The 26961-nt window shown below is 39.7% G+C and overlaps 1 long non-coding RNA gene across 1 annotated transcript; it reads left to right on the top strand.

Moving 5' to 3' along the window:
• Window positions 1–792: 792 nt before the first annotated feature.
• Window positions 793–22448, top strand: LOC134296694 (uncharacterized). The gene is made up of 3 exons (XR_010003518.1): window positions 793–875; window positions 19149–19373; window positions 22081–22448. It is a non-coding gene; the product is annotated as an uncharacterized LOC134296694 (long non-coding RNA).
• The last annotated feature ends 4513 nt before the right edge of the window (window positions 22449–26961 follow it).

Raw genomic sequence — 26961 nt, 5'->3', positions numbered from 1 at the left:
GAACTGAATCTACAAGGAGTTTATTTAAATATACTTCTTTCTGTTGTGATATGGAGTAAAAGAAAGAGAAAGCAATGAATACAATAGCAGTAACTGACAAGTTAAAATTCATAAGCTGCACTGTAAGTAAATCACCTCTGCCCATTTTTAATCATGCTATGAAGAAAAAAAAGCATTAACTTAATTTTTTCCCACTCCTCTCTTTTAATTCTGAGCAAATATACTGAGAAAATACAGAAAGAAACCACAGAAAAGCAAATTATTTTTTCTTCCTTTGAAATGAGGTTTGGGTGGAGGGGAAGAATCTGGGAGAGGCCCTGTAGTTTCAGAAAGTGATATAGATTCCCAAATAGATTTTTTTAATGTCAGGAGCAACTTGAGAAACTGAAGTCATTTATGGTGTGAGAGAATTGTCCATCTGCAAGGACGTTGCCAGGGGATGCCCGGATGTTTGATATTTTACCATCCTGTGGAAGGCTTCTCTCATGTCCTTGCATGGGAAGCTGGAGCTGACAGACAGAAGCTCACCACTCGGTCAGCAGTCCTGCCAGCACAAGGGCTGAACCTATTGTGCTAGCAGGAGCTCCCCCAAAGAAATGAATGTACTAGACAAGTGAAGCTGGGTTACCTAGTTTTCTGTTTTTAAGTCAGAAAGGCTATTTGGTCTCAAACAGGATTTACAGTTTCCCCTAAGTGAAAACTGGAGAAGATTCCTGTATCTTTAATGGTTGGGTAGAAGAGGAAATTTCAGTGGATGTTGCTTGTTACTTGGCTGCATGACAAGCAACACCTGCTGAAATTCCTTCTTCTACACAATCATTTTGTAGTACAGAATTTTTCTAGTTTTCAATCTAGCAAGCCTACTTATTATTAAGGTAAGATAAAGGTAAAAGTTTTCCCCTGACATTAAGTTTAGTTGTATCTGACTCTGGGGGTTGGTACTCATCTCCATTTCTAAGCCAAAGAGCCGGCATTGTCCATAGACACCTCCAAGGTTATGTGGCTGACATGACTGCATGGAGTGCCATTACCTTCTCATTGGAGCAGTAATTACTGATCTACTCACATTTGCATGTTTTTGAAGTGCTAGGTTGGCAGAAGCTGGGGCTAACAGTGGCAGCTCACTGCACTTCCTGGTTTCGAACCACTAACTTTTCAGTCAGCAAGTTCAGCAGCTCAGCTATTTAACCCTCTGTGCCAACGGGGGCTCCAATTAAGGTAACTACATTAAAATGCACCATCTTCTTAATTTTGTAATGAGTAACAAATATACACTTCCCCACCAATGCAGCCAAAAATGGAGAAATGAAATTAGAATCTTACAAACCTTTTTCACAGGGGCGAACACTGACCAATCTTTTGCCTTAATGATCCTGCCTTAGCCTTAGCAACCTCTTTTCTTTCTCTCCAGGCTTGGCCTTTTCCTCTTTGGTCAAGGCTCCTGCAGCTCTCCCCATCACCTTCTGTTCAGACCTCCCAGGAGTCAACTCTCTTCACCTTTTCCAGACCTTTTTGTCAGTTGTTTCTGCCTCTTTCATTTTGAGGTTTCTTCAGCAGCCTTCTCACTCCTAAGTTCTGCAGTATCGATGCACCCTTAGTCTACACATGCTTTTGATGCAAACTTCTTTCTTCAATTAATCTGTAAGATTCCTTTGTGTACTAATATTACAGACTAACATGACTCAGTCTTTGAACTGCAGTTTAAAAGAGTCTAACATCTAAAAATGCAAATTAAATTGATGGTTGTTACTGTCAGCATTTACTCTTGTTTTGGATGTCTGGCTCCAGATGAAGCGGCTCAATACATCAGCTTCTCTTTGCTTTCCACACATTCCATCAGAGTGTTTTCACTGGCACTGCCAAGCTCTTGTTTAGTGGGGAATTCTTTGAATTATGCCTTAAGTATATTGGTGCCATTGGGGAGGTATGTATTATGGCCAAACAAACATTTAGAAAGTTCTGTGTTACTCAAGACTTTTAACATTTATTCTATCTCTCTCTTTCTTTCTGTTTATGAGTGCCATTTTAAAATTCTACCTGTGACCAGAATATGAGCTGTTAGATTTGACGGTCTCAGTATTTACAGTATGGTAGATGCCCCCCAATATCAATGTACGTTGCTGTGCACTGGAAAATAGAATCTTGCACAGCTGAGTTCTAATCTAAAATAGGCTTCTTCTCCATTTCATTTACTGTGGCTCACAGGGATGAAAAAAGCGTATAGACATGGAAGATGAAAGAGAGGAGTAGGAAATAATAACTAGGAATAAAGAAAGCAAAGAAATATGTATAAGCTAGTTGCCACTGAGCCAAACAGAATGAAGCAAGTTAAGAGAAACCTATATAAAGCTTCAGGCTTCAGAGCTGAACTGCAGGGTTAGAACAGCTTTAGAAGCTACAAAAAGAAAAAAAGAAAAAAAAGGGGGGGGGGGAGATGGACAATAAGAATCCAGAGAATGCAACTTTTAGTATCAGTGTATAGCCCAAACATGTAATTCCTTCTGTACTCTGAGACAGTTTGAAATGGCTAAGATTCCAAAAGGGCTGTTGTTCTTTTCCAAACTAAGAAGTTCTCATATAAGCCTAATGTTCCACTTCTAATGTTCCACTGCAATTAATATAATTCTTAATTTGTTTACTGTGACTCCAAACAAGAAGTATGAAAAAAGTTGTGCCATTTTAACTATTGTCAATGGGTGTTTCTGAATGGTTTTGCATTTGATTATCTCTTCCAAATCTGGAATTCAAAAGATAAAAATAAATGTTCCTTTGATGTGCATGGATAGGAGTTTTGACTTGGTAGTTTAAAAGGGAGATAGGTGTTTAAATATGAAAAATAGCTGAAGTATGAAGAGGAGCTGAATTAAATTAAATTTGGGGTTCATGAAAAATGAGTTACAGGTGGGCACACTGTTGGCTAGGAGTTGAATATTATAATATGTACATATCAAAACTATCAAAATGTATTAAATCACTTTGGTACAGGGCTTAGAAAATTGCATTTTCATAGCAAAAGAATGCATATCCTTTGCATGTTTTTTCAATTTTTGTAAAATTTGTTCAGATGGATTTGGTACCTTTTTTGGGGGGGGGGGGAGCTCAACAAATAGATCAATGGAAGTATCCTACTTACTGAAGTAGTGAATGTGACCATCTGCCAGTCCAGGTCTTATCGAAGGATATATGAAATGATCTCAGAAAAGGAGGTTTCTTAAGTCTGATGCCTTAACTCAGGTCTTATTGAAAGATATGAAGAGAAACAATCCTGGAAAGGGTGATTTCATAGAATCATAGAATCATAGAATCATAGAATAGTAGAGTTGGAAGAGACCTCATGGGCCATCCAGTCTAACCCCCCGCTAAGAAGCAGGAAATCGCATTCAAAGCACCCCCGACAGATGGCCATCCAGCCTCTGCTTAAGAGCTTCCAAAGAAGGAGCCTCCACTACAGTCCGGGGGAGAGAGTTCCACTGCCGAACAGCTCTCACAGTGAGGAAGTTCTTCCTAATGTTCAGGTGGAATCTCCTTTCCTGTAGTTTGAAGCCATTGTTCCGTGTCCTAGTCTGCAGGGCAGCAGAAAATAAGCTTGCTCCCTCCTGCCTATGACTTCCCCTCACATATTTGTACATGGTTATCATGTCTCCTCTCAGCCTTCTCTTCTGCAGGCTAAACATGCCCAGCTCTTTAAGCCTCTCCTCATAGGGCTTGTTCTCCAGACCCTTAATCATTTTAGTCGCCCTCCTCTGGACGCTTTCCAGCTTGTCAACATCTCCCTTCATCTGCAGTGCCCAAAATTGGACACAGTATTCCAGGTGTGGTCTGACCAAGGCAGAATAGAGGGGGAGCATGACTTCCCTGGATCTAGACGCTATTCCCCTATTGATGCAGGCCAAAATCCCATTGGCTTTTTTAGCTGCCGCATCACATTGTAGGCTCATGTTTAACTTGTTGTCCACGAGGACTCCAAGGTCTTTTTCGCACACACTGCTGTCAAGCCAGGCGTCCCCCATTCTGTATCTTTGATTTCCATTTTTTTCTGCCGAAGTGAAGTATCTTGCATTTGTCCCTGTTGAACTTCATTTTGTTAGTTTCGGCCCATCTCTCTAGTCTGTCAAGATCGTTTTGAATTCTGCTCCTGTCTTCTGGAGTGTTAGCTATCCCTCCGAGTTTGGTGTCATCTGCAAACCTGATGATCGTGCCTTCTAACCCTTCGTCTAAGTCGTTAATAAAGATGTTGAACAGAACCGGGCCCAGGACGGAGCCCTGCGGCACTCCACTTGTCCCTTCTTTCCATGATGAAGATGACGCATTGGTGAGCACCCTTTGGGTTCGTTCGCTTAGCCAATTACAGATCCATTTATTTACTATTCTTTTACCCCACCCTTCTCACTCAGGAGGGGACTCAGGGTGGCTTGACAATGTGGCAATAATTCAATGCAAGTTATGCCTTAACTCAGGTCTTATTGAAGAATATGAAGAGAAACAATCCCAGAAAGGGTGGTTTCTTAAGTCTGATGCCTTACCCCAGGTCTTACTGAAGGATATGAGAAAAAAATGATCCCAGAAAAAGTGATTTCTTAAAACTGATGCCCTAAAAATGATGGAAAGGGGAGCTCGGAAGTTCCCCCATTGCTACCAATGGCCTGGATCTTCCCGGAGCAAAAACGGATCTTTCAGCTGCCAGATTGAAAAACAGAATTTTGCATGCCTGAATTCAGGAGGCTCCTGAAAAATAGATTGAGGGGCCACCAAAATCCAGACACCAAAAATGGCATGAGGGTTTAGCCAAATTGTACACCCCTAGTATATACATAAATATGGCACACGCCATGTCTCCATAGACGCCAATACCATGTGGCAATAATCTCATGAAGTGGGAGAACTCACATGACAGTGAATGGACATGGTTGAAAGAATATATAAATAACTCATCCGCAAGTGCAAATTCACAAAAAAATTAAAAACCATAAATCAACATAATTCCTTTACAGTAGATAGATTAATATAGACATGTGCAAAGTGCAATGCTCTTTCGGACAGGGGGGAATCTTGTTATCCCAACCACTGCCACCATTAAATGTAAAAATACCTCTCTCTTCACAAACAGGCAGGGGGAAAATCTCTGTTTCAAGATCCCAACCTCTGCCACCAATTAAATGTAACACCTACACAGCCCAAAGCCCAAACCCATTTAGGCTGAGGGAATCTTTTTCTTAATATTCCACACCTTTGCCAACATTAAACATGGGACCTCAATTCCCACTAGGACAGGGGGTGATCCTTATTTCAGGATCCCAGCCACTGCCGGCTATAAACACTTGAGTGCATGTGTGCGCGTGAATGCGGTGATGTGACACCGAAGGGAAGAATGTGAGACACATCTTCGTTGACTCTATGTAGAGCAATTCACCACTCAAGGACACTGTTTTTATTAAAAACAAAGAAATGTTTATTTATAGGTTCTTTAGCACAATAAGCATAACTTGTTGCAAAGGTTTCTTTCTTCAGTTTCACTTGTATATAGTATAGATAATATCTTTCATTCTTTAACATCAACAACTTGACTGAAACTTTGTCTCAACAGTATTTCTTTTCCTCAGCTTTACCCAGCTGGGAACCTGGACCTAAATTAGTCTTTTTACACTTCAATAGAGCAATCGTAGTTGCACACTTAAACACATATACTCTCCCCTCTAGCACACAGGCTAGAAACTAAACTGAATACACAGAAGTCTTCCCTCTAGTTTCCCTCCCTAGAACCTCACACAACTTAATTACACACATCTTCCTCCTAGCTCACCGGCTAGAAACTTCATAACTCAACTCTTTTTAAAACACTCCCTCCTTTTTCATCCAGCTAGCTCCACCCCTTTCAAATAGCCTCCAAATAGTTACATTTCTACAGAAACAGCTACGTTACCATAGTGACTCGCAGCCAGTCAGAAGTAGCTAACTCCTGTCCACCTTCACCATTTAAACCATATTAAATAACATAGATAAAAATCCCCAATAAAATAAGGCGTTCCGTTACAACATGGATTCTGGAAAATAAAAGTTCTCCCTATCATAAAGCAATGTAAGACTTTTTGAAAAATTGTTGAGATCATTATTATAGAAAGCTGTATTCACTTGATTAAACGTTTTCTATAACTGACCATTTATTCGTAAAAACTATGAGATTTACTGGCTGAGACAATGATCCTTGGTATTGATTTCTGAAGTCTGCTTGACTTGAAGTAAATTGACATTTATGTCACTACAACAGATATGTGTGTGTGTGAACTATGAGGGAGTATATAACCAAGCTCTCTGGAGCAGCTGTATCAAACAATACAAAGCTTGTTAACTTTGCTGTGAAGATGGAAGCTCAGAAAGAAATTGAGCCAGTTGGCAAAACAAAAGAAGGGAGAAAGAGAACAAGATAATACAAGAATACCAAGAATTCAACATGAAACCAATAGAATGTTTCACTCATGGCTAAAATACTTGTGATGATAAACACATAGCTTACAGCTGAAATGTTCCATGCAAGCAGTTGTGAGATACCAGTTCACACTAGAAATAATATTTGAGGGTGTTTTGGTCTTTTTTTTTTCTTCATTGCTACTTTTTGTTTTAAATTCATCACTCCTACTCTGCAAAGCAGGAAAGAGGGAAAAGAGGGAGGAAGAAAAGTTGATTGATACAAATATAGATTGTCTTGCATTTTTGGTCTCTGCCTATGAGCACAGGAAAATAGGATAACAGTTAAATTTTCTCTAGCCATCTAGATCAGATCTCCACACACTTACTGTCAGTAAAAAAAGAAATGGTGTATGTAGTCTTGTTCAAAATTGACACTAGTGATTTTTCCTGCTATTTCCATAAAATTGATATCGAGCTCAAATTTGGGGGTTCCCTCTTTAGCGAGAGGAACCCAAAGCTTTCCCTGGCAGGTCCGGTGATCCTGGCAAGTGGGGAGCCGCTACGAATCAGAGTACCCCCATTCCCCAATAATCTCACCCGCAGACTAAAGAGAGAGCACTGAGTTGATGTTTTATTTGATTCAGCTGAAAAGGATGTCAACCGCAGTCGATCACCGAGAAGACATGACAAGAAACCCAAAGCAGTAACTTTTATAATAAAGAAAACAGGGCGGCAAGATTTTGAAATTCCCACCATGCCTTCTCCGCCTGGTCTCATGCTGATTGGTCCTTGGGGGAGCGGCACGAAGCCTCAATCCAGTCAGAGGGCTCCCTCCGCTTTGGTTCCTCTGCCAATCAGGGGTGAGGGGGCGGGCTGAACCGCAAACAATGAATGGCCAAGAGGATTAATGAATGAGTAAATGAGTAAATATGCAAAAGTAAGCACCAAGAGACTAGATAAGCTCTCAAGGCGACTTATGGATCACATTGGGGGTGCAAATAAACATATCTGTCTGGCAGGCTTTGCCAGATTCCGGTGAGTCAAAGACTGATCAGATGAGCGGGTATGTTTCTCAATGGATCCGGTTCATTGATAAAGAAATGATAGCTGGAACAACCCTTGCCCTTCCGAAGGCCAGATTATCCCCTGTTGGAATGTAAAAATATAAGTCAAACAGTCGATCCCTTTTCCAAATGGCCTTGCTCCGAAATTTGAAAGGGAATCACCAGGTCTATTGTTCATGCAAAAAGGTATCTGACAGTGTCCTGGGGCGAGGAGATCCTCCCCGCCTGAGTTGCAGCTGTTTGTCAGTTTCTCAGGTCAAACTTCGGGCACTTTTAATTTTTCAGCACACAACTCATATTTCATAATGGGAAGGAAAAAGGGGTCATGCAGGATATACAGGGTACATTCATGAGATCATAAATCACGTTGTTCGATCACTCCCACCCACCCTTGAGTCCAAAGTTTAATTCATAAGCTTTATTGGGAAGTATAAAGTCCAAAGGGAAAGAAGAATTCCATTCAGTGTTTATTGTGTGGCCATGCTTGGTCTGGGGCCGGCCAAAGGGGTTGTCGAGTGTGGCAAAGGTCACGCCGGGGCATGAGAAGGCTTCTGGGTGACCTTCTCCATGTCCAACATGCAGTTTGAACTTCGGGCGGCAAATTTCAGCATCGGGAACCGCGGCGAGGCAAGAGGGCGTTCATTTTGACAATCAGCTGTTGCCCTTTTAAACTTCATTTGTTTTATTGAAATAAAATGGTTTCCCGCAACGGGGGGTGTCCCAAAGGTTAAAGCCAAGATACCCGGCATGCTTAGAGTTAGTCCGGGGAGATGTAATATAAAATGGATGCCAACTCCTTAATCCATGGATGGGGAGATCTTGGAGGTTTCCTCATCCGCGATTTAAAGAGTGAGGGCCCTTCATCCGACTGCAAGCTGTTTGCAATCACGTTGGAGGAGGAAAAAGGGGAAATCTTCTTCAGGAAGTATCTTGCCAGTGAGAAAGGGAGAGTCCCTCATGCAAGAATCAAGAAAGGATACATAATAGCCACCAAGAAGAAGAATGGAATGATACTTTTATTAAGGGTTAGTTACATAGTTGAGGGCAAAGAGGGAAGCAGAAGGGAGGCATGTCATAAGCTACTGTTGGAGCATCCACACATTCTGTGATTGGGTTGGTCCCAGCATGATTCCTTTGATCGGTGGAACTCTCTGTTGCTGGTCAGATTAGGTTGAATGCAGATGGCCGGTTTTGGTCGATCACAAAATTATTTCAAGAAAATATTTCATGTTTCAAAAACAGCACCAAATTCCTGTTTGTTGCAACTTCTTTTCCAATTCCTTCAAAGAGGAACAATTCTTGGTACTATCAATGTTTCTGGAAATATTGATGTCATCAACTTAATGCACATGCTGTTAAAATCAAGAATTGCAGTGTAGAAAGCTTCTTGCAGGGAGTTATACATTGATTCATTACTATGTCACCCTTGTGTTGAATAGCAATATTGAACAACTAAATGTGCACATGCAGAAATGCACACATCTGCATTCACAATGGCCTATACACACAATTCCACTTCTGCAACAGTGAGCAGAATATAGATGTTCCATTGTTTGTAAAAAGAGTCAGGAGTTAGATTGTAAGAAAGATTAAATAGAATTAGACCAAAGACAGGGTGATGATCTGAATAGGATTTTTGGAGTTGTGAATGGGGCAAGGAGTTCATGTTTACCTACCTTGTTATACAGGGTCAAAAAGATGTACCCGAGTTATAATCACTATCTGTCTACAATCACTAACTACCCGTGGATGTGACTCTTGCCACTAGAAAGAGTAGGATGTATAGTTTCAAATGGCTCACTTTGGATTCCTCTTCCAGTGCACAAAGAACCTCTAGCCTCAGTCATTTGCAAGATGGTGACCCCACCACATAAGGTGCAGTTCAGCATATATTTTATCTGCATTTTGGAAGAGGCATCTAGGAGTAATCATTTAAAACTTTATGCCTCACTCTTTTAAGTGGTAAGAGTTTCATTCTGAGTGATTCATGATTTCAGAGATATGGTGATTTAAATTTGGATCCACCTTTTTGAAATACTCTATATAACAAATCTTCATTTCTTTTATTTATTTTACAACTGTTTCATCTAATAATTGATAGGAAGAACTGGTCATGCTTTCCCACATTGAAACCACTGATCAAGACAGTCATTTGTGCAGAATAACAGTGACTTTGAGGCTTGAGTACCACATACTCAAAGAATGGGCAAGGTGTGTGTCAAGAGCCCGAAGACTGGAAATGCAGGGCCAGCTGGAATACAGGTTTCATCACAATTATGAAAAGGAATTGACTGTTATTGTTTTTATAAAGAGTAATGTTAGGTTAGAAGATGATGTCACAAAGCTAGATGGCTAATTTGGATAGAAAAAGTCACAAAACTAATGTACAACTAGACTGTGGTGACTTTGAGAGGACAATGATCCCTGAACTAAGGCTGCAATGCTAGACCCACTTCCCTGAGATTAAATCAAATTAAACTCAGTATTGTTTTTTCTAAGTGAACCTTTTTGGCATTAGACTGGAAAGCCTTATACAGAGTGTGTGAAAGTAAATTTCATTAATCTCTAAGAATGTCAAAAATAAATTATTTCCATTCTCCTCAGTGAGATTTAAAAACATGGTGTCTGTTCAGGAGTCTTGATTGCTGTGAATGGGTTGTCACTGTGACTTTGCCTAAAGGGCTTCCTAACCTAGAAGAAAGATTTAACAAAAGAGCACCAATATTCTTTGAGTGATTGCTATGAATCCTTCCTCTGTAATTTGTATATTTTCCATATTTAAGGGAGGATATCTCTCAACCTAATGAGAAGAAACACATAGACAATTATATGCCCATTTCCTTCTTAAATTAATTGATGTGAAATAATTTTTTTATACTGCCAACCCCCCCCCCCAAAAAAAACCCAAACAAACAAAAAAAACCCTGCCACAGAGATGGTAGCAATTGCTTTTGGTATTAACCTACAAGAACACCAAGTAATGGAAAAGGTAATGGGAGGAAAATTGGTTAAACTATGTTCACCTTGATGATATTTAAAGGATGATGTTACAAGTAGTTGTTTCTGATGATGCTAGTAAGTGTAGTCTCTATTCTGCACCAATCACAGCTTCATGGAACATCCAATTCAAGTAAAATAATAATAATGAGGAAATCACATATACACACAGTATTTGCTCTGAGATTTCTCCTTCTCATTGTGAGGAGTGATGGAAAAATTTGTCAGTTTTACTTTCTTGCATATATTTTTAAAAACAAACAAATAGTAAGCACATTCCATCCCAAGTTTAAAGTTTGCTCCTTTTAATGAATTCTTCAAAAATGAACTGAATTGAAATTCTTCCCTGTTTCTTTTAGCGATTTTTAGAAGTACACCTGTTCACAACTAGTAGAAAATCATATTACTGATGAGGAGTATTTCATAAAATAACATTAATTCAACACTCTCATGCTTAAATAGAGGTGTAATTCTTCTCTTCTATCCAGTGAGTAATTTTAGCAATTTTCTTCCCTCTCTGAGAAAGAATGTGAAAACCACATTTTTCAAAGCCTATTTGTAATTCAGGACTTATTCTGTACAAATTTTGTCCATAGTTGTTTTGAGCAAAAAACACTATTTTCTTTACAGAGAACAATATGTATATGCAGAAAATTAGAAATATTATTGTCTGTATAGAGCGGGTATGGGCAAATCCAAGCCCCTGGGGCCAGATGTGGCCCCTTGTGCTCTTTCCCAGGCCCTCCTCTCTCACACCATCCTAACCTTCCTCCCTTTTTTCTTTTCTTCCTCCTTCCCTCCCTCCCTTCTTTACCTCCCTCTTTCTCCCTCCTGCCTTCCTTTCCTTCCACCTTTTCATCCTTCCTTCATTCCCTCTTTCCTCCCCCACTCTCCTTCCTTCCTTCCTTCCCTTCAGTCTTTCCTTCCTTCTCCCTTCCCTCCCTTCTTTCCAGCCTTCCTTCCTACCATCCTTTTCTTCCTCCTTTCCTAACTTTCTTCCTTCTCTTTATCCTTCCTCTTTTCCTCCTGGGGATGTTTAGCTGGGAGAAGAGGGAACACGAGAACTATGCTTCAAGATTAAAGGGGGGTCCCATTGAGGAGGAGGGGGAAAAATGACTTTCTGCTTCTCTAGAGACCAGGGCATAGGGGAGCAATGGTTTTAAATGGCAGGGAAAGAGATTCATCTGAAAAGATTAGGAAGAACATCATAAGAGTAAGAGCTGTTGGAGAGTGGCATAGGCTGCCTCGGAAGATGGTGGAGTCACCTCCTCTGGAAGCTTTTCCGCAGAGGCTGTCTATCGGGAGCGCTTTCATTGTGCCTTCTTGCATGGCAGGGGTTTGGACTGGATGGCCCTTGGTAGTCTTTTCCAGTTCTAAGATGCTAAGATTCTATTTCAAGAGTAGGCAATATGGGGTCTAATGGATACACTTTTTCTTTCCCGTCCACCATCTCATCCTGACCAAGGCTAACCCTTTAGGGATCCAACCTTTTCCTGTTTTTCTTTTATTTTCTGCCTCCAAAAAAAAGGAGGAAGGGGAGGAAAGGACCCACCCACCCCACTCCGGCCTGCCATGTGGCCCCCAAGTTAGAAAGTTTGCCCAGGCCTGGTGTAAAGAAACTGCTTTCTGCTCAGCAAATAATATTTTCAGTGAAAACCATCCACATACAATTTTTGTGTGGACGGGACTGTGAAGATTCTTGTCAGTGTAGAATTATTTTAATCACATTTTTTCAATTATTTTGAAATAATTTTCCATTCCTTTGGTTGAACACCTAGTTGAATCCCTGGATCTGAATAGCTGAGCCTGTGAGCTTCATTTTCCCCATATTCACCTTTTAAAAGAAAAAAATCCATAGTGTTGTCGAAGGCTTTCATGGCTGGGATCACCCCGGACTTTCCACAGATATATAAACCTTGCTTGCTTAGTTTCTCCATATACCTCACAACCTCTGAGGATGCCTGCCATAGATGTGGGCAAAGTGTCAGGAGAGAATACGTCTGGAACATAGCCATACAGCCTGGAAAACACACCACAACCCAAAAATCCATTGGTTCTTTCTTTCCTGAATGTTAGCCGCTCTGATTCCCTCAATAAGGGAGATAGGGCGGGATATAAAACAAAGTAAATAAGTAAATAGATAAATGTGAAGACATTCATGCATTTTGATAAAGTCTTAGAAATTATTAACTGGAAGAAATTCCGATCCATCTCTAATTATCATATAAATGTTCATGTCTCCCCGGCCCCAATACCACACAGCTTGGGAATACAGAAAAAAAAAATCCAAACATGGTCCATTGATTGTTAGTGTTATTGCCAGTTTCCTAAGTATTTTTAAATTCCCTGTAGTTACTCAATAAAGAGTTAGTTTTGCAACTCATTATAGAAGGCGAATCGAGCAGAAAAGCACTTATGCACGTTTGTCAATAACAGCTATGGGCGATACAAGAGGCCCTCCCATTACTCACTTTACTGTGGCTTAAAGGGTAAAAGAAGCATTGGTCTTGAATACAGACTTGTGTGAACCTTATTCAACAAGCTAAGCCAACATCACAAAATTGATTACAGTATAGGCAGCATTGTGCCCTGAAGCTCATTTCTTGCTTTTCGGTAGACATAGCAAATAGAATATCAAGCAAACAGGAGCCCATTATGTCAAATAGCTCCCAAGACAGTTGGAGGCATTTTGGAAAAAGGGTTTGAGCACCACATTATCATCTGACATTCCAGATTGTGTGAGCTACCATTACAGGAGTTTAATTATGGAGAAGCAGCTTGCCTTAATTATCGTAGCCAGCAGTTACTAGACCCAGGCTAAAATAATGAGGAGGAAATAGTAGGGGAAATATTAATTGAAAAAGGCTGCTTAGTGACATTTCATGCATTGTGACATATGGCTTCATGGGGAGAGTCTTGTAAAATGGGCAATACAAGCTAAAAGGTAAAATGTTATTATTCAAATGATGATATATTGAGTCATGAATCTAAAGCGGGCAAGCATATGGTTTAGAGAGTGTACAGAGTAAAAAGGCATCTCTATAAATGCTTTTTCAGAAGATACTGTGAATTACTTTTCATTTCTCTCACAATGAAGCTAATTTTTGAGATCAAAAATGTAGGACTTTGGTGTAAGATACATTGTGTGCTGGCAGCAATAGGATATAATAGATGATGTATGACTTTCCCTCAGAGGTATTAATAACCATAGCTACAAATAAAAAATGTTATTTCTGTAGACAATGTTTGGGATGACAAAATAACCAGAAGTAGTGGGAAGATTTATTTGACCAGTTATATCAAATAAAACTACTCCAACCAAAAATAGTTGGCTAACTTATTTAGAGGGGAAACATCTATGTAGGTTGATTGAATGTGTAACTATAGCCTCACCTACTCTGACTAAAGTCAAACAGGTCATTTCAAACTACAGTGTCTAATCAACCGACACCCACAAAGGTGCACAAAAGAAAGCCTTTAATGTGCATTAGTATTTTGTAGTTTGTGTAATCACCATCCAGGCCTGAAACTGATTCCAGGGATTCCCTTGTAAACAATTGCTCAAACAAACCACCATCTCTAATACCAGTTTGAAACTGCAACACCAGTGTGAAATGCATGTCTTTTAAAATGAAATTTCCCCTATTTCCTCATATACATACAATATATGCTACACATACACACTCATATGCAATGAATGCTCCTTTGTTTTATATCTACAGTTTGCCAGTTATGGAATGGAATAAGACAAAGTGATAGGTACATCAAATAGTTAGGCTGTCATAATATAATTCCAAATTTACAATTGTGGTCGAGATCTTGCATAAGGAGGTGGGATATATAGTTCTGCTGTAATGATGAGGGGAAAGTCCAAAAATAATCATAAGGCCTGTTGCCATATTAAAGAAACTATTCCACTCAAAAATTAAGGGAAAATTTGAAGTTGTAGAGTTATTACAATCTTAGCAATCTCAAGGCAGATTCCTAAGAGCTTAATAACTTTTACAGAACATTCTGATTTGTGTCTTCTTCAACTGGTGTTATTTACAAATACCAGTATCAATTTTCCATTATGGCTTAATGCTTCTGTTTCATGTTTGGTTAATATCTTTCCTGTATCCTCTTATGATCTGCTATATGTGTTTTAAATTGTTGGTAGACAGATGTCCCAAAACTGCTGTAAGTGGTACATATATTTCGGGGCTAAATAGTTGAGAAAGACTTCTGGATCAGCACTGTATTGTTAAATAAATGACTGCCTTATTTCACTGTTGTTTACATTCATGAACCCAAGTAGGAAATGTGACAAGTTTCATTTTTATACCTGCTCTCAATAAGTTTTTACTCTCTGGGGTGGAATGGAGAAACCTATGTATCTGTTGCTGGATGGAGAGATATAGAGGAATGGAGATGCATCCATTTCTCCTATAATCTATTGCTGGATGCAGAGCAATTATGTGATCTCTCAGGATCTCAAGAGGCTAGGTGGGAAGTATGGAATGATGTTTCACTGTCGTGCATTCAGATATAAGCTCATAGGTCAGTAGTTCTCAACCTGGGGTCCCCAGATGTTTTTGGCCTACAACTCCCAGAAATGCCAGCCAGTTTACCAGCTGTTAGGATATCTGGGAGTTGAAGGCCAAAAACATCTGGGTACCCCAGGTGTGGAACCACTGTCATAAGTGAATACTTCCCCACCCTCCACTGGCCACTAAATGACTTTGTTGATGTGAGTGTCTCTCTCTGTGCAGCAAACACAGTAATCCCTTCCCACAAACACACATAAACATAAGTTGGAAAAATGCTTTCAGTGTGGCACCAACAGGATGCCAGCCATAGTCATATAAATTTAGATTCATGGCAAAGTATCATTGGCAGTATGAAGCCTTCATATTGCTTTCTGGGGAGCCTATACTGCAGCTAAGGGAGCTGGCATGATTTATATTTTTAATGTACTGAATGCACAACTTACTTATGATCAGTTTTAAGACAGAACAGTGGAACATTATCCATCAATGTGACATAAAGCACATGTTGCTAATTCACTCACTCTATCTTTTCATAATGCTTTTATGGAACCTGCTGCTATACTCAGGCAAATCGCAAATCCAGAATCGAATCAGGCACATCCACAAGAAGCTTCTCTGGTGGACTTAATTTGAATCTGAATACTCTTCAGGTTTTGTTAGCCATTTAGACTTGTAAGGACACAGAGGGCCTGTCTATTCCTGGAAAAAAAAAATCTTTATTCACACTATATTTTCCTGACCTGCATATACGGCACATTTGCCTTGTTAGTGCCACAGGTGGAATAATAATTCTAGTGGCTTCATCTTATGTGACCGCACATGTCCCTTCAGGGAACTCATCACAATGTGATCTTGCTTTCAGAAAATTCCTCTTGTATACACTATTGAGGGTCATACAGCATGGACACTTCACTTTCCCCCTGTCTTTCATGCATGCAAATATGCATATTTCCACATAAGTTGTCATTGTCCACCTATATTGCTATTACCAATCCTGTTAGCTGTACTAATACTATACTGGTATACTGACTAGTTCTAATGAGCAGCTGCCTTTTGTGGATGTCCACCCAACAAAAAAAAAATCCAGAATTCATGCAGATCTTAGACCAGAATGCAGGGTAAAAACAAAATCCTTTTAATATGATTTCAGGATAGCCGCCACTGTGAAGTGTCAATAGGCTCAGAGACATGAATAATATGTCCTTGGAAACCAAGATATTTCCCCTCAAGTTTCCAATAATGGGAAAACTCTAGGCAGGCAGCTGAAAAGAGTGAGATTTGGTGAGTTTCAGCTGTATTACTATAGTTTCACAGTCCAGTTCCAGTGCTGTGGGGGAGGGACACAGAAGTGGTATTTTTTAGAACTGAATAAATATACAGTGTTTTTGGCTAGTTGTCTCCCAAGAGCAAGAATAAAAGTGCTTTGGTAAAGCCAATGAGATCTGATAGTATGTAGCATTTGATCTCATTTGGAAATTGTTTTAAGTCTTTCTGCTAGATTCACTCCCATTATGTCTCTAGCACAGTAGGCTCCACACCAATTCCTATCCTATTGCATTTTCTATGACTTTCTATACACTAAAGAGAAAAGCTGCCTTTGTGGAGATAGTTTGCCAAGGCATTTGTTTTTTCCTTGAGAGACAGAGGAAATATGGGTCAAGAAAAAAAATCTGTCCCAGCATGGCAGCTATAATACAGGAATGTCTAATTGCCCTTTTTAACAGAAGATTTTTCAAGATTTTACCTTATGATCCCCTCCTGGATGTTGTTATTCAACTCCTATCAGTATTCAACTTCTGCTCTTAGAAACATGAGTTTTTTCTAATCCTCTTATTGAAACTAATTGGAGTGCAATCATAAACAGCTACTGTCAACTCTCCAAGAGAGCTAATGAACTCTTTTAAAAGAGAAAGTATTTTAAGAAACACCAAAGTTAATAAATTTTGTGTGGTGGGTTGATCGTAGCACCTAAAACTATTCACACCCATCAAAGGGTTAATGTTTTGCTTTTCCTTGAGGCCATAATAAAGGAATTTTCCCAGGATGAAAAAACATAACACCTCCCCTTTTGAAGATGAATTAGTAGCCTAGGAATTTTTTTAAAATGAAGAAAAGAAAGAGTATTTTACTGCCACCCTGTTTCAGACACAATAGTAACTTTAAGACAAAACGGTTATGGAAGACTCATTGGTCAATTATGTGGAACCAGTTGAATTGAACCAAATTTTGATTGAGAATTACGAGAGAAGAAGTAACAGCGGAATTGAAAGAAATATGTAATTCTCTGGCAAGCTGACTGGGAAGCCAGTCAGACAAGCCAGAATTTTGTGAAATTGGATTACAAAACCCAGCAGCAAACAACAAGACTGGCAACATTTTTGTTGGAAACTGTACATAAAGGTTTCAGCAAGGAGATTGATAAAATTGATTAATACACCTGGCCAGACGTCAAACAGATAAATCTGTTTAGGGAAGCAGAAGCTAACTTCATAAGATGGCAGATTCATGATTGGGCTGTGGTAAGAGATCATTGTGGGAACATCCATATACATCAAAAGAGAAGTTAAAAAGAAGAGGAAGTCTGGCATGAACTATTTCTGTTTCCAAACATAAAGCGGAATGGAAAAGAAATGTCTAGAGTTTATGGCAACAGCAAACGAAAATTGGTGAAATAATTAAGATAGCCAAATGTATTAGGTTGATGGAGGGGAAATATTTGTCTAACTACAAGAGAGCTTGAGGATTCATTGATTAATATGCAGTTGGAGGATTGACCAATTGGGGGATTATGAGCTAGTAATATGTTTCTAAATGTAGAAGTGTGATTTTATAACATTTCTTAAAGGGCATAGACTAGTCAGAACAAAAAAAACCCCCCATCAGACAGAGAGTGAGAGGTCTGTAGATTAGTTTTTAATAACTTAGTTTTGCTTTCGTGCACATTTCGTGTATTGGTACGTTTGTTAGTTGTTGTAGGTTCATGTTTTAGATTAAGGAAAAATATGTGAGGAAGATATTATCCTTTTGTTTGACTTAATTTGTTTCTTTGCATATATTTTTGTTTGTATGATGGAAGGTTTGTTTATTTTAATAAAATTAATTTAAAAAGAAAAGGTGCTTTTGCTTCCAAAATGTTCCCATGGCTTTATAACTGAATTTATTGCATGCCTAATACTGTCCTCAAGAAGGGTAAGACAGTTTGATACTAAATTTTGGTATTATGGAATATGTTTTTAGAGCCTGGGAAAGTGAAAAGTATTTAAATACAAAGCCAATGAAGTTTGGACTCCTGTTCATTTATGCTGTCATAACCCTCACGGTAACCTATTTTGGATTTACCTAGGAATACCTTTAGGAGCTGTGCCATTTTCTTGAAAATTGCCCTTCTTAGGCCCCTTCTACATTGCTATATAAAATCCAGATTATCTCCTTTGAACTGGATTATCTGGTAGTGCAGACTCATATAATCCAATTCAAAGTAGATACTGTAATGTGGATTATCTGATTTGTTAACTGAATTATATAGCAGTATAGAAGGGGGGCTCAAAGTAAAATTTAAAATTATTTATATTAAAATAAAAATAGTCAGGCTGATTTGGTTAGGACACCAGCCCCCCAAAGTTATAATACTCACCTTTCCAAAAACATAATACATCTACTTCTCTATTGGGAAGGTGTTTTGATTAGAAATAGAACAGACAACTTCTCTTCTTTGTGTTATTTTCACAACAATTTGTCCACAAAAATGTAAGGACTTGAGTACTTCGTTTCTTTTCTTTCTTTCTTTCTTTCTTTTTCTTTTGAAACCCCTGAACTATAAAGGCTGTTTATGCACCATCTCTCTGTATGTGTTTTTCTATATGTTCTTGATCCTTACAGAAGGGGTAACTGTTTCTTTAAATTTCTTTCTCTTAGGAGAGAGAGAAAAATATCAGTAGATTAAAAGAAGACAAAAAAGAAACCCAAACAGAAGCCCTATGTATAAGCTTCAGGGGGCCTGTGAACCATCCCTTAAAGATTTTTCTCCTTTATGAGACTTCTTTTTTTGGAAAAAAGTTTGGTAGCTTTTATCAGATATTCAGAGGGGTCCAAGAACCACAACTTTAAGTGTGTCATAGTTCAAAAACAACAGCATTTGTTTGTGTTTTGGCAGGCATAATTCTCTTCTAAGGATCCACTATGTCAGCAAAGTTCATCCAGTGTTAGGAAAAGACATGGTTTTGATGTCGTTGGCTGGAAGATTTGGATTTCTAAACTGAGAGACATCCAGATTGCAGAATAATAGCAGTTTGACATAACTTTTACTGCTATGACACCATTTTATGGAATCCTGGGATTTGGAGATTGTCGTATCACCAAAGTTCTCTGACACACAAAGGTAAATAATATATCTTACAGAACTGCAAATTTAATAATTTCATAGCAATAAAAAGTGTTACAGCTGTAATTCTGCAGCATAGATACAGATTTAGACCCAAGATGAATCAGACAGCTTTCAGATTAAGCTGTTTTCCAAATCATTAAACTGGTGTTCAAGCCAAAATCTTATATTCTGTGCAACACCCATATTTGTCTACACATGCTTTTGTCTACTACTCAATTCTCTAACATTTTCACTAATTTTTTGGGGGCAACCAGTATTATCTTAGAATCCCAGAAACTCAAAAGAAGTCAACTGATTGCAATTTAATTCTAATATTAGGCAGTATGTCTGAATGGGAATTGTGTCTCCATATGTGGATGTATCGTCATATGTGGTAGCTAGAATGGGTTGGTTTTGTAATATCTATATTTAGGAGAGGGCTGTTGTTACCAGGGCCGGTTGTTACTACGAGGCCGCTGACGCGGCCGCCTCGGGCGCTGGCCGCTAGGGGCGCTGTCGAGGCGTCGACAGCGACCCGTAGCGCCACCGACGCCTCCGGTGTTGGCGCGGGCCCGCGGGGCTTCAATCCCCGCGCCCACGCCAAACCGCGACAAGCAGCTAGGCCATTTTGCCCTTAGTCAACAAACTAAGGGCAAAAATGGCCTATCTGTGCTGTGCGCATGCGCACTGCCAGATAGGCCATTTTTGCCCTTAGTTTGTTGACTAAGGGCAAAATGGCCTTACTTCCTGGTCGCGGCCGCCGATCGCCCGGGCGGCCGGCGGCCGCGACCAGGAAGTAAGGCCCAAATGGGCTATCTGCGCTGTGCGCACGGGCACAGCGCAGATAGCCCATTTGGCCCTTCCTGGTCGCAGCCGCCGGCCGCCCGGGCGATCGGCGGCCGCGACCAGGAAGTAAGGCCCGAATGGCCTAGCTGTGCTGTGCGCGTGCGCACAGCACAGCTAGGCCATTTTGCCCTTAGTCAACAAACTAAGGGCAAAAATGGCTTATCTGGCTGTGCGCATGCGCACTGCCAGATAGGCCATTTTTGCCCTTAGTTTGTTGACTAAGGGCAAAATGGCCTTACTTCCTGGTCGCGGCCGCCGATCGCCCGGGCGGCCGGCGGCCGCGACCAGGAAGTAAGGCCCAAATGGGCTATCTGCGCTGTGCGCACGGGCACAGCGCAGATAGCCCATTTGGCCCTTCCTGGTCGCGGCCGCCGGCCGCCCGGGCGATCGGCGGCCGCGACCAGGAAGTAAGGCCCGAATGGCCTAGCTGTGCTGTGCGCACGCGCACAGCACAGCTAGGCCATTCGGGCCTTACTTCCTGGTCGCGGCCAGGGCACGCTGGGCGGGGGGCGGGGCCAACTCTGGCCCCGCCCCCCGCACTATTCGCCCTGGCCCCGCCTCCCACACAGCGTGGGAGGTGGGGCCAGGGCACGCTGGGCGGGGCCAGGGCGTGGGAGGCGGGGCCGGTGGCGGGGGCGCTTTTTAGCACCCCCGCTTAACATTTAAAAATATCTCCGGCCGGCCCTGGTTGTTACTTTACTATGTAGCAGAGATAACACTATACTCAACATGTAAAGCACTCTTGTTGGTAAGCTGATACAGATCTTAGCAGAATTTCTTAATGCCTCTGCTACATAGTTAAGAATATGTAAAATTACATTGTGTAAAGGATGATATAGGATTTTAGCTCATATTTTGAGAGGCTTGGTAAACTAAAAATAAACATTTTGAGTCCTTTTAATTGACCTAATAAGACTGTTACAGTAATAAACAATTTTGGAATATTTCTCCGAAAAACCCAGCTATCTATGCTTTTCAAAATGCAAGGCATTTTACTGGAACATTTCCAGATGTATTACTTGGCTCTCCAGTGACAAGAAAAGACAAAAGGAGCCTCTTGAATGCAAGAGGGTTTGGGGAGCCATGACACTAATTTTGCTGTCAAATAGTATTTGTTTGACATCTGGCAGCTGTGCCTGGTATGCTCTGAATTTGTTCACTTCAGTATGGAATGAGAAGTCACAGAAAAAAGAATGAATTAAATATGAATGCAGTCCTGTTGAAACTGGTGTTAGAGAAGGGCAATGACAATAGATATCCAGAAACAAGTAGGTTGACACAACAAGAATGGTAGTGTTGGTGCCCATTGATTGTTTTGGAATGAGAGGCAGGTGTGTTAAACCTTACTCTTAGTTTTAGAAATTGTCCACAAAGGATGCATGAATAAATCGTCTTTCAAAATACTCTTATTTGTTCCCTCAAAGATACCTTTATGCTACCCACTGTTGGATAGATTTAAATGGCCCATAAATGTGAAGCAATTATGAGTAAGTACAAACAGTGATAGCTTTATCGCAGATAGCTCTCAATGTTTGCATTAAAGTGAGTCATCATCCAAATGTGCTTTCTTCAAGGACAGCCACAACATGATCATCCAGCCTATTGAGATCCATTATATCCTTTTGTAGCTAAGTGTATTCTTGGCACATGGTCTACCAATTGTGGCATCAGGAACAGTTTCACTCTGTTATGAAGCTGGTTTCTGAAATTATGGGACCTTCTAGGTTGGCCAGCCTATGTATTAGGGATGGTAGATTGCAATTTCTCACATGTGGTTCTGTTGAAAATAATAGGAAAACAACAAAAACAATGAATAACAACATATATTCAGCATCATAGATCACAATTTTTCTTTTTTCTTTTTTTGTTAATATAGATTTTATTAAAGTATAAAATTATTGAATACAGCGAAAGAGTGGGAACAATGTGAAGTAACAGAAAGATAAGAAAGAAAGAAAAAGAAAGAGAAGAAAAAGAAAAAAAGCATAAAAGTGCATTAAAAAATGACTTCCATCTTTGCCTTTGCGTATCCCATTTCTATTTGTATATAAAAAAGAGGGTGATAAATAAAAAAAACAATTATAAATCATCCTCTATCAATATTATGAAAAAGGCGAACACTGAAAAAACCTAGTGTTTGCCTTTATGTTGTCTAAGTCACGGTTTCTTTACTAGCCATAAAAACAGTACGTTGATAGCCACCAGGAGAAGTTGTCCTTCTGTTCATTCCCTCATGGCCTTCAACTTCTTTTCCTTTCAAATTCTTCTACTTTGCTCCAATCGGTATATTTTATCAGGGACCCAGTGTTTTTCTTTAATAAGAAAGTTAATTTATCCATATCTTTTATTTCTCTCACTTTCTGTAACCATTCTTCCATACACGGAATTTCCTTCTGCTTCCATCTTTTGGCGAAGCTGATTCTCGCAGCTGTCGTTAAATAAGTAAATAGAATGTCATCATTGGCATCCAAGTGAATGTCCTGGTCGGTTATCCCCAATAAATAGTACTCCGCTTTTTTAGGGTACTGTATTTTAAATATTTGTTGGCAAGTTATATGAACCTTCTCCCAGTATTTTTTCGTTTCTTTACACGTCCACCACATATGGAAGTAACTGCCCTCTTGTTCCTCGCATTTCCAACAGTTTTTTTTTGTATTCTTATACATTTGATTTAATTTCTTTGGTGTAATATACCAGCGATGGAACATTTTTAGCCAATTCTCTTTTAAGTCCATTGCATATGTGTATTTTAGTTTTTTAGACCAAATAGATTCCCATTCTGCTAGCATTATTGGTCTACATAAATTTTCTGCCCACCTAATCACACAATTTTTCACTGTCTCCTCTTCTGTGGACCACTCCAATAATTTATTATAGATTTTTGTAATTATCTTGTTTTCTGTTTCTAATATTTTATCCCAAAATTGCTCGCTTTGACAAAATCCCATTTCTCTACCTTTGTTATATTGTTCCTTGATCTGCATGTAGTGTAACCAGGAGATATGAGTAAATTTTTTCCTAATCTCTTAGTCAGATTTCAGAATTGATGAGTCCTTTATTAGTATGTCCTTATATATTGGCCATTTAGACCAACCTAATAATCTTCTCTGTTTGGCTTCCATAGTGGATAGCCATAATGGGGTCTTTAAATAAAAGAACTTTTTAAATTTTTGCCATGTACGGAGTAGGGCGGAGCGGATAAAATGATTCCCAAAGTTTTTCTCTTTTTTCTCTCTTTCGTACCAAACGTACGAATGCCAGCCCACTCTCAAATCAAAACCCTCCAATGTTAAAAGTTTTTCTTTTTTGAGATTCATCCATACTCTAATCAAATCCAGTGCACATGCATCATGGTATAATTTTATATCTGGGAATCCAAATCCTCCTCTATTTTTTTTTTTATCTATCAATACTGTATATTTGATCCTAGGTTTCTTCCCCTTCCAAACAAACTTCATTATGCTCACAGAATAAGGCTTTTCTACATGGACAAATAATGCCTTCCAAACTATTCATCATTATCCATTCTTTGAATATACTGTTATTTCGTATTATTGGAATGTTTTGGAAAAGGAACAGAAGCCTTGGTAGGATATTCATTTTAACCAAAGATATCCTTCCCAAAAGGGATAAATTTAAAGATTTCCATGTTTCTAAGTTTTTCTTTATTTCTTTCCACACTCTAGTATAGTTGTTTGTTAGAAGCTGGGAGTTTTTTGGGGTGATCCATATCTCCAAATATTTTATTTTTGACACACATTCTATGCCCGTTTTTTTGGATAATATGTCTTGATTCTTCTTTGGTACATTCTTCGTTAATAACATTGTTTTTTTCTTATTCAGTCTAAACCTCGCCAGTTTCCCAAATTCCTCTATTTTTTGAAGCCAAGCTTCTATATTTTTACATGGGTTCTCAATTATACCTATCAGGTCGTCGGCAAATGCCCTCACCTTGAATTCATGTTTAGCCACTTTTAATCCTTTAATATTAGGTTGGCCAGCCTATGTATTAGGGATGGTAGATTGCAATTTCTCACATGTGGTTCTGTTGAAAATAATAGGAAAACAACAAAAACAATGAATAACAACATATATTCAGCATCATAGATCACTGTCAGGACCCAGGCTGCAGAGCACCAATAACCATGCACGGAGACCAGAATCTATCTAATATCTTTATTAAAGGAATATATAAAGTCAATAAAAACAAGTGAAGAATAAAGTTCAGAAGTAGAGCTTTCAGGAAAAGTCAAATATAGTCCAGGAAAACAATGTCCAATATGTGATATTAGAGTCCAAAGTTATAATCCAATAACCGAAACACACACTTTGCCAGGCAAAGTGTGGGGAAATGACAGGGTCCTTTAGTCCAATGAAGCTTAACAACAAGGCTGGAAGCAAACTAGATTCTTGGCAACAAGGCTTGATACGTGGCTACAAAGACAATAAGCAAGAACAGGGTCCGTGGCGAGGTCCGTGGAACAAGGAAAGCTTGATGCTAGAACAAGGTCCGTGAAACAAGGCTTGGAACTTGGTCCTGGAGGCAAGGGAATGGAGTAGCGTAGTCCACACACGATCTCACTCCACAAGGTGACGAATTGACTCCGCAAGGATTTCTTTGCGGGCAAACACCTATATAGGATCTTGTTTTCCCGCCAAGGAACACTTTCTCTGGGGAACAAGAAACGAAACCCATACTGTGTCCAGATGCACGACTCCTTAAAGTTTCCCAAGGGAAACAGACTTAATCAGCTAATTGTCTGGCAGCTATCCTGGCGCTCCTGCGAGTCGCCTCCCGAGCGCCTCTATCTTGATTATAATAATCCCGGCGAGAAAATGGGGGAGATTTCTGCTCAAGGCTTGTTTGGCTGACTTCTGGTGGGCAAACATCTTGCAGGTGCAAGGGCTCCAATTCTGGCTGAAACGGTGGGAAACCCAAGTTTTCCTCTTCATCTGCCACCATAGTACTGGGAACGGGACTACATGGCCCATGAGTCATCACAATCACGATTTTTCTTTTTTCTTTATCTCCTTCCAACTTTCCTTCCTCTCCTTTTGTATAGGTTATAGTCACTTGAAGAAGATAAAAAAGACAACACCTCCCATACAATTTGAAAAGATTTTCTGAAATGCTCCCTTGAATGGCTCTAAGTGGTGGCATACTGCCACTGGTAGCAGCATTGTATCCCCATCATTACATAGTTTAAGGGAGATGGGAGGTAAGATTGCCAGCATCCCACAGCCAGCTGGCAATCTTATCTCCCTCTCTCTCAAACCATGGAGGACTTAGAGTTATAATTCAATAATAACTTTCCCAAGTTCTACATGATGGAAACTTCTTAACAAATTGGTTCAAAATGCCATTATATCTTGCCTACAATATACAGGTGCACATTGAACTCTGAACTGAACATATTTTATCTCTGCTGTTCTTCTACAGCTCACAGAATAAGGCTTTTCTACATGGACAAATAATGCCTTTTACTTGTAAATGGCTATCCATTTCTGAACTAGGCAGAGGAGAACTGGTCTAGCATAACAAGACTTTTCTTTTTCTCTATTATAATGTTAGAACTTGGGGTCATCCCTAAAATGAATGGTGGAGATAGGAGACTATACAGTGATACTTTGAGTTAAGAGTTTAGTTCGTTCCATGACTGAACTCTTAACTCAAATGACTCATATCTCAAAGCCACTGTTCCCATTGCAATACATTGAAATGATATTAATTCGTTTCGGACCTCCAAGCCCCCCCCCCCCATTTTTGTTACGTGTTTTTAAATAAGAAAATGTACTTTTAATATAACAAATAATGCATGAATGCACATTCATGTGGAACAATTAAAACAAAATGTCAACATTAAATGGTATAAGCACAACACTGTGGCAAGAAAACACATTTGATGCAACAAAATGTGTGTTGGTTAGTGTAACAGCAAGGCAAAACCTGGACATTCACATGGAACAATAAAAAGAAAGATCAACTTTAAAATTGTGGCACAATGGTTGTGGCAAGGAAGCCCAAGGTTGTGGCAAGGAAATAAAAAGCAGCAGGTGAAGAGGAAGGGGCATCATTTTCTTCATACTTTACTCATTCCACACTCCCTTCCTTTTTTGCTCACTCTCTCTTCATGAAGATCACACAAAATCAATTAACCCAAAGTTCCTCAAAACAGAAAAGTGTAAAGCAGACAGCAATCTCCCAAAGTGGACAAGAACATGAGCCACGGAGGCACAGAGGTATGAGGCATAGAGGCTGCTTCCTTGAAGCCCTAAAGCCTTATACTCCTGCACTATCACTCCCTCTCTCACTAGCACTCCCTCTTGTGCTAGCTCTTAACTCAAAATGCGGCTTATATGTCAAAGCAAAACCTGGGCCCAGTGGCAGCTCTTAACTCAAAACATTAAGTCGGGATGCTCTTAAGTCAAACTTTCATTGTATATCTATATTGGCTAGTTGTTCTCCTCCTAAGGAAAATTCAAACTATGAAGTTTCTATCAGATTGATACTTTGAAAGGGGACTCGATAAAAGTCAAGAAAATGACACTTTCAGTGGCCATTAGTTATAGTGGTTACACAACAATGTATGTAGATAAATAGGTACTGCTTTGGCAGGGATGAAAAACAAGCAGCAAAATCAGACTGGGAAGGCATCTGAGGATGACAGCCTCCTCGATGTGGAAAATGAAACAACAGCATCCCCCCCCCCCCAATGGCCAGGTCGAGCACAGCCGGATGCCGGAAAGGAAAGGAGGG

Source organism: Anolis carolinensis, chromosome 2, assembly GCF_035594765.1.
Source record: "Anolis carolinensis isolate JA03-04 chromosome 2, rAnoCar3.1.pri, whole genome shotgun sequence".
NCBI lineage: Eukaryota > Metazoa > Chordata > Lepidosauria > Squamata > Dactyloidae > Anolis > Anolis carolinensis.
Note: the sequence above shows the minus strand (reverse complement) of the source record. Positions and strands in the feature narration are given on the sequence as shown.